This window comes from Ictalurus punctatus, chromosome 24 (genome assembly GCF_001660625.3).
Source record: "Ictalurus punctatus breed USDA103 chromosome 24, Coco_2.0, whole genome shotgun sequence".
Classification (NCBI taxonomy): Eukaryota; Metazoa; Chordata; class Actinopteri; order Siluriformes; family Ictaluridae; genus Ictalurus; species Ictalurus punctatus.
The window spans coordinates 18,891,433-18,900,342 of record NC_030439.2 but is presented as its reverse complement, the minus strand read 5'-3'; positions in this window follow the sequence as shown (position 1 = coordinate 18,900,342).

The following is an 8,910-nucleotide window of genomic DNA, read 5'->3' as shown; positions in this document are numbered from 1 at the left end:
ATTACGCGAACCCACTAAACAGATCCATGAAGAATCTTTCAGTTGCAGAACCATTTAAATATATATATATATATATATATATAGCTATAAGATGTTTCATGGTTTTTGTTTTGGATTGTTTACAGGTTTTAGAGTTAGACACTATGCATACTGACCTTTCTGTACTGTTACATTTTGAATAATACCACACACACACACACACACATTATGGTTGCAATGTGTTTATTTATTTACACTACACACATCATGTATGATGAGACGCTCCATTTAAAAAAAAAAAAAAAAAAAAGCCTTTACAATAACGTAAATACAATAACGTAAAAAAAACTTCATCCTAACCCTAACCCTAACCCTAAGCCAGTCAGGTAGCAGTAACACAATGAATAAAACAATGCAGCTACAGGACAAGAGCTCCTGGTAAGTATTTCAGAAATGGCTGAGGATAATAGCCAGCGTTGAGGCAGGTGAGCTACAACACCAGAAGACCACATTGGGTTCCACTTCTGTCAGCCACGAACAGGAAGCTGAGGCCACAGTGGAGAGTAGACTCACTGAAACAGGACAGTTGAAGATCAGAAAAAAACGTTACACAGATGGTAAGATTCAGCATTCAGCATCAGAAGCATGAATCCATGGACCCGATGTGATGTGTCATCAGTGTAGGCTGGTGGTGGCGCTGTAGTGGCGTGGGGAATTTTTTTGGTTTTGTTTTGGCACACTCTAGACCCCTTAAGACCAATCGAGAGGCCACAGTTTATCATCTTATAATGGCGTGATAATACACCATGTCACAATGAGTTACTTCAATAGCCTCTCCAGTCACCAAACCGGACTCCGGTAGAGCACCTACGGGACATCCGCAGCGTGAACGTGTAGCTGATTAAATCTGCAGCAATTACGTAACGCAATCATGCCGAAAATCTCAAAGCTTCTGGAATCAAAGCTCTTAGAAAAAAGAGCAAAGGAGGGCCGGTATTAGTATGGTGTTATTAATAAAGTTGACGGTGAGTGGATTGTTAGCTTTACTGTCGCTTAGGACAAAAAATGTAATGAAAGCGCACTGACGTATAGCAAAAATCTGGGTTTTTTTTTTTCTTCTTTCTGCCTGCTAGGATTTTCTTGTTAGCGATATAACCGCTTCTGCAGGCTAATCACTGAGGAGATGAACAAGCAGATTTAATGCTTGAGTTTTTCCAAATTTCTAAAGTACTTTCCCCAACATTCCGACGGCATGAATCAGGCTTTAGGCAACGGCTTTGGAACAGGATGTGGGTAAGTTCAGCTTGAAAACCCGCTCTGCTTAGCCTGTTATAATTATATAATCATGCAGCTGAAATGATCAAGGCTTCTGGACCAGACTCCAGTTCATTCCTTATTGCGTTTACTCAGCAACAGGCGATGTACAGGTGTTGGTTTAATCTTATTTGGAATACGAAGTGAAAGTTTAACCACGTAATACCCATAATGCACAATTCGCTCCTCCCGAAGCTCCTAACGCTCTCCAGATTTTTCCACGTTCTGAGAGTGGAATATCGCACGCCGGGCCCTCAGTCTGGAGTCTTTAAAGTGTCAGGAGTGCAGGAAGGTCTGACAGGTGGGGTTTTTTTTTTTTTTTTTTCTCATGCTGACAGGTTTAATGTGGAACAAGGAAACCTCAGTGTGTGAGAACGGCACTTTTAACAGGATTTGGCTCCCGAAGAACAGACTCGAATGCAGGAATGCTGAGAATATAAACTCCACTGGCTATTATGTGTTTGAGATTTTTATTTATTTATTTATTTATTTTTTCCGCGGAGAAGCTTCATGATGCACGGTCGATCTGTATGCCACCAAAAAGTCCCGCAAACAAATTTCTTAAACGTTCTGACATCAACTTGTTCACGCCCACCTCTGACGGAATACACAAGGCATCGATACGAATGTAAACACTCGTCATTCGTTTCATTTATATCGTTAATCGGACGAATACGCCAGAATCTCTGAAGAGCTTTTTTTTTTCTGAGCGTTGGGCCAAACATGGAGTGTTGCTTTTGGCGAGCATGAGACACGCTCGATGCAGGTTGAAGAGTTCATCAGCTCCTCATTTGTGCTATGTAATGAGTGTCTACTGCTTTCGCACCATTGTGCGCTCATAAAAAAAAAAAAAAAAACCCAAAAACACATCCATTTTTTTGTTGCACCTCTCGGAATTTTCCACCAAGCATGAACACCATTACAAAAACAATCAAATTGGAGCCTCTGTCCAATTGTTCCAGCCGAGCGGCCAAGTTCAAACACTCTGGGTGCCGTAAATTTGACGCCTTGTTAACGTTCATGGTTATTTTCGTGAAGCCCTTCGCAAAAAAAAAAAAACGTCTCCCTTCATCTGGTGAAAGTACACACGTGAGCGGTCGAAGTCACGTGTCACTGTTTAAAAATATCATTTTCAAATACATTTGAAACCTTCAGCTGAAGTAAAATCCAGCTAAGTGTGGCATTGTATATTCCAGATGTTGAGACGTGACAGATGTGAGATGCCACGGTTCATTAAGGGCCAGAGGATTTATTTCATTGCACCCGATTTTTATTCAATCAATCACCAGATATTACACTTAAATGACCAAGTTTGAGTTAAATGTCGGTGAAATTTAAGTGTATTTAGCGGAAAGAAATTGATTTTATAAATCAACTTTATAAATTTTGAGGTAATTAGTTTCCTGAGATTTTTTTTTGGACTTAAATGAACTCATCCGGTTTTACAGTGCAGCTCTAGGTTAATGTGTGTTAAGATCTTTACAGGATCTGGACCTGTTTATTCTCTCGTTTCCTCGAAGCCCTCGGAACGAAGTGGAGATGGTCAGAACCCGTAACGGATTCCGAGTTGACGAAGACGTTTAACGATGTCGTCAGACTCAAAATCGGAGTGTATTCGAGGGGGGGGTGGGTGTTCGTGTGGAAAAGGATGCACGCTTGCCAAGCACGAGCGGAGCAAATTCAAGCGTCCGATCAGGTTCATCGGCAAAGCAAACACCTTTTCTCCTTTTTTTCCCCGCGTGGCTTCATCCGAGAGCCGAAGAAACCCGTGCGTGGATCGTGATCGTGCGTTAAAGCAGGGTTTTATCTCTCTCTCTCTTTTTTTTTTTTTTAGCGATAGACGATATAAATAATCACTGAGCCCATGGGACTCTGTAAGAACGCAGGATGTTTAAAAATATATACATTTTAAAACGTAGATGGAACGCGGGATGCCGTTTCCTGTGGAAAACAACAGCCCTGCGTGAAAGAATCCAGCTCCGAGAAAAAACCATGACATCCACAACAGACTGTGGTTTTCGTTTACCGCTTTGCCGTGATGTTTATTCCGTGCTCTGAGCGGCCCCCTCGAATGTTCCGAGAATACGATACAGAAGGTTATAACACCGTGAAGCCATCAGCGTTGCTGCGCTAATGTGCTAACGTGCAGTTCTGAACAATCTCAAATACTCAGCTGTCGCGAATGTTAATCAAAACTCTCGCTGTGTTTCACGCAGTCTAATGAAATCCTCTTCTTCACACGCCTTTGCCGCGGGCAGCCCGAGCATCTGTGCACACTCGGATATTGATGTAGGCGTCACGGGAATTCGGCTATCAGCCGTGCGATGAATTACCGCCAGACGATGCATCGCTTGAGTAAAGATTAACAGATGTATTAATGCGAAAACAAACACATAAGTAAACCTGACGACTCCAGACGCTTATGGGCTGTCAGTTTAAGGCAGGAAGGACTCGAGACTGTTGCTACAGTTTAACGTAAATTATTAGCGTATTTCGTTATGACTTTCTAGACTATCTGCCACACACCGTCTGGGATGTCTTTGGTAATTCCTAACAAACTTTCGAAACAGCGGTAAATGAAAAATGACGTGAAAATGCCTGTGTCAGATGCGAACAAGCTAAAACATGCGTCTGACACTCCGGTCACGATCTGATTCACTTTTATGATACTGGCTTCACGATTCAGTTCGATTCTCAGAATCGAGAAAAACGACGACTGAAAAGAGTTTGAAGAAATTCTGAATCGTACGCAATGCAAAATAGTGTGCATTTTTACCCGTCTGAAACCAAATGAGTCAAAAATGACCGGAGGAAATATTGCAAACGAAATGTATTACTGGTCCACCGTATCGAATAAACAAACCAATAAATAAATGTACAAGTTCTCCACAACATTTTATTGAATAGAAAAAGTCTCTGTCCCAGGGAAAATGAACGATTGAGTCAAGATGAGTCATTTTAATCAGAAATAGAGCTCCAAAGTCGGCTAAAATGGCTGCCTTCCGTGACCATGTTAGAACAGTTAAAAAGGGCTCTTTGGTAGCTTTGTAAGGAATAAACAATTCTAAACAATTATTTGTTATAACATGGTTGTGTGACCGTATAATGTATATCGCGTGCCAGTCGTTGTGATCCGGAGCTATCGGTCACTTCACGAGCTCAGGTGATTCCCGATAATGCCGCGGGCTCACCGCAAACGAACACGATCACGTGACCAGCGTGTTCTCTTTAAATTTGAACTCTATGGGATGCGCAGACTGGGACCTCTGGTGTTCAAACAGTGCAATTGCGCTACATGCATAATCAACATCACCATGATGTTGCGAAGCGCTGACACCCGAGACTGTACACGAGCGTAGATTTTATGCCGTAAACACCCTTAACTGCAAGGTCCAGTGTGTTTCAAACCTACTCATGTATACGTATCGGCCAGTTCTCATGGACAATTTATATCACGTATATCTTTCAGCTTGAATCGCTGTCCGGAATCAAAGCGTTTCTCTCCTCACATGACCTAGAGAAAGTTATTCATGATTTTATTTCATCTCTTCTGGGTTATTGTAATGCCTTAAGATCAGGTCTGCAACTTTCGGGTACAAAGAAGACGGGTCACAATACATCAGTTTTAGCTTCTCGTCATTGGCCTCCAGTTAATTTGAGGATTCAGTATGAGGTTTTATTGCTTGGTCCCGTCCAACATAGCAGACATTCTTTGCATACATAATGCCTTCCTTTAAGCTTTGCCACACAGTTTCTGTTGAATGTTATATATATTTATATATATATCTCTTAGCCAGTGAAGATACCTTGAATAAAGGAAAAGTTATCGTATGCTTCTCATTATGAGATTATTATATAACAAATCTATGACCATCAAGCCTATTTTTAGACGTACACGATTACTCATTTCATGATTAAATTGATCGTATTCTTTCTAGAAATAAATGCTTGAAACAAGCCGAATGATCTGCCAACAGAATCAGACCAATCCGATCCTGAAACGGGTTAAAACATCTAGAAACAGGCTTAATTAAGTTTAAAAACAATCTAATCGAGCGTGATGTTAGCTGGATTCAAGATATCAGTGCTTGCGAAATTATCCCTTTTCGTAGTGCGATGGAAAATACTCGCCTGTCTTGCGCGTCGCTCGACAGACGTCGCTCCAAACGCGCTCTGTAAATAAACAGGCGGTTAAAGTTCATCCCGTGAGCTGACGAATGAGATGAGAAAGTCTCTGACTACAAGCTTCGGCCTAGACGAGGTCGTATTCGTCAAACGTGCTCGGGAATGTTCTTCTCGCCTCGTTATAAGTCGATTAAAAGCACAAGATCTGTGCACTGTCACGAAGACGGAAAGCCTTTCACGTATTTATTTATTTGCTCCTCGTTGAAAGAAGTCGTTTAAGTTGCATTAAACAGGACGCTGCACCGAACGAGCTCCGTGCTGGAGTTCTGTGAAGGTAATTAAACAGATGTGTTAATCATCGCTGAGCATTAGCGACGCTGCTGCTAATGGGTTTAGATTTTTGATCCGATGAAGCCAGCGTCAATGGAAAGCAAGTGATTACCTGTTTAAGATTCGCGGTGCACTTCAGTTAGAGCAAGATTACACTCCAGTTGTAGTAGTAGCGGATGGTGGTCATGAGTGAGAAGATGACCATATTGTGTAGGATTCGAATACAATGTGGACGTGTGCGCATACTGACACACACACACACACACACGGCATATTAATACTTCGAGTGAAGTATGAAGAGACCCATCGGTTAAAGATGGAGATGGAGTCGTGGAGCGTGAGCGTAAATTTCCGCCTCAGGCTTAAGTGTTCTGCCAGCTTGAACCTCATGATTCATACTCGTGTATTCTTCTTCGAAGCAGAGCCTTTAATTGGCTTCTGAAACATAATAAGGACAAACACAGAACTCCATCTTCGAACTAAAAAGATTTCCAGGGCTGAAGGAAGAAAACGCTCGGTGTCACGTCCATCCATTTTCTGTGCCGCTTATCCTTCAGGGTCGTGGGGAACCTGGAGCCTATTCCGGGTGGCGTGGGGCGTAGGGCGGGGTGCCAGTCCATCACAGGGCACAATCACATACACATTTGGACATGACAATCAGCCTACAGTGCATGTCTTTGGACGCGGAGTACGCAGAGGAAACCCCGGAGGTACGGGAGAGCGTGCGAGCTCCGCACACACAGGACAGCGGCGGGAATCGAACCCTCAGCCCTGGATGTGTGAGGCAAGCGCGCTAAACACTACACCACCGTGCCCCGCCCCGTCAGAGGAAACTAATCAACGACGTGGTGATGTGATGTCACTGGTTCTGATTATTTTTCAGCACTCCCCTTATACCACAGCAACTTTCCAGTTTAACAGTTCTTATATCTTAAACAACGGCACATTGTTTTTACATTTGATCCATTTATACATTTGATACATCTCATATCGCGGAACGTCCATGAAACAAGTCTGTTCCCACGGATGTTCGAGCAGCTATAAGCGGCCTCTTTTGTCTCTCTCGACGTCAATAAACCGAAAACAATACAGCTCGAAGAGGACAGATCGCACCGTGTGACGGCCGTGATAACACACCCGGTGTTGATTTTTCTCTTTACAGTCTGTGTCAAAGGTTGATTTGAGCTGAAAGCTGTAAAGGGCATGCCATTAACGTCTGTGAAATTGCAGGGGGTTTTAAGCAGCAAGAGTCTGACACGCCGTCGTGCTTGTATTTCACGCTGGTTCATTAGCCCGGCTCACTGTGGGTCAGCAAGCGGTTTTTTAACACTCTCTAGTCTACCAGTTTAACGATCAGGAGCAGTGAGCAGCTTTTAACAGCTCGACGCTGGAGTGACTCCTTCATGCCATGGACCTGTAATGACCGCTATATGATTAGGGGTATTTTTTTCTTTTTTGTTCGAATGTATGAATTAAGAGAGGGTCCACTGACTTTGTGCTACAGAGACTGTTATGAAGGACTGGAAAAACATGCTATCGTTCTAGAGAGAGAGAGAGAGAGAGAGAGAGAGAGAGAGAGAGAGAGAGAGAGAGAAGAATTCCTGAGCTTGAGATGATGACACGTCGTGTCAAAAATAAATAAATAAATAAAAAAATAAAAGTGCAACTAATGATTTTGAACAATAAAGATTTCATGCAGCACATAACATTTCTTTGCTAATGTTTTTATTTTTATTTATTTATTTATTTATTTATTTATTTTTACAAATTTACTGTATATAAGGTTATTTAATATAATATACTGTATATAAGGTTATTTAATTTAATATAGTCTCAATTATTCACTCATTCATTCATTCATTCATTAAAAAGAATTAGACTATATATATATATATATATATATATATATATATATATATATATATAATCAGGATCATAAAAATCCCATGTTGTTTTGTGTTTAGTTCTGTCCTGAATAAGCGATTTCATATGACAGATGTTTACATATTGTCTACACATTACCCCGTTCAAAAGTTTACATACCCTTGATTATTAATCCCGTGTGTCGTGACCCGGATGATCCACGACACGGTGTGTGTATGTTCTGTGAGAGTTCTTCACGAGTCCGTTGTTCGTCCTGAGCGGTTAAACCGCCCGCTGTTCTTCAGAAAAATCCTCCAGGTCCTGCACCTTCTTTACTTTTCCGGCACCTTCTGCATATTCGACTCCTTTCCAACAGACTATACGATGTCTAGATCCGTCTTTCCACACCGAGGACGACCGAGGGACTCGTACACGACTATTACGAAAGGTGCACACGCTCACCGACGCTCGAGAAGACGACACGATAGATCAAGAGCTTGGGGGGTGTAAACTTTTGAACAGGATGATCGGCGTAAATCGTTAGTGTTTTGTCTTCTGAGACACAGGGCGGTAACTAAATGGAAAAGAAAAAAAAAAAAGATCTTTAAAAAAAATAATAACAATTTACACCGATCATTGTGTTCAAAAGTTTACACCCCCCTTGCTCTTAATGTATCGTGTTACCTTCCGTGAACCCTTAAACGGTTGTGAAAATCACGTGAAATCACAGGAATTTCATTATTTTCTCGTGTTTTATTCCTCTTAAACTACAGCAGCTTGCCCATGATTGAAAAATCTATTTATTAAACAATGACACATAGTACTTTAAAAAAAAAAAAAAATGTATTTACAGCTACATTTAATCTTGTAGAACATCCACAAAACAAGTTAGTTCCTGTTATCACTTACTTTATAACAGTCCTTCCCTCACCGGCTTCTCATGTTTAGTTAAACGAGATTAGATAAGACAGGAAAGAATAAAAAAGTCAAGCGTAAGACGTTACGGAGGAATAAAGGAACGGAAGTGCCGCAAGCATATTGCAGATGGTCTGATCTGACTTCTCTCATACGCTTCCTCATTTGTCATGGCTTTCCCAAGAACCCTAAGTGCTAGGTTATTATTTTACGGTGGAGCTGTTTTGTCTTGCATGGGAGCTGGAAAAAGAGAAAGAACAGACCTGTCTCTTGGTGTTGAGGACCTGGACGTGGGTACGGACATGTTCGAAAACTTTTGGGTGGATTCTTTATATGTCAGTATGGGCAGTGTTGGAATTTGTGAACGAAATCTTTTCCACATTT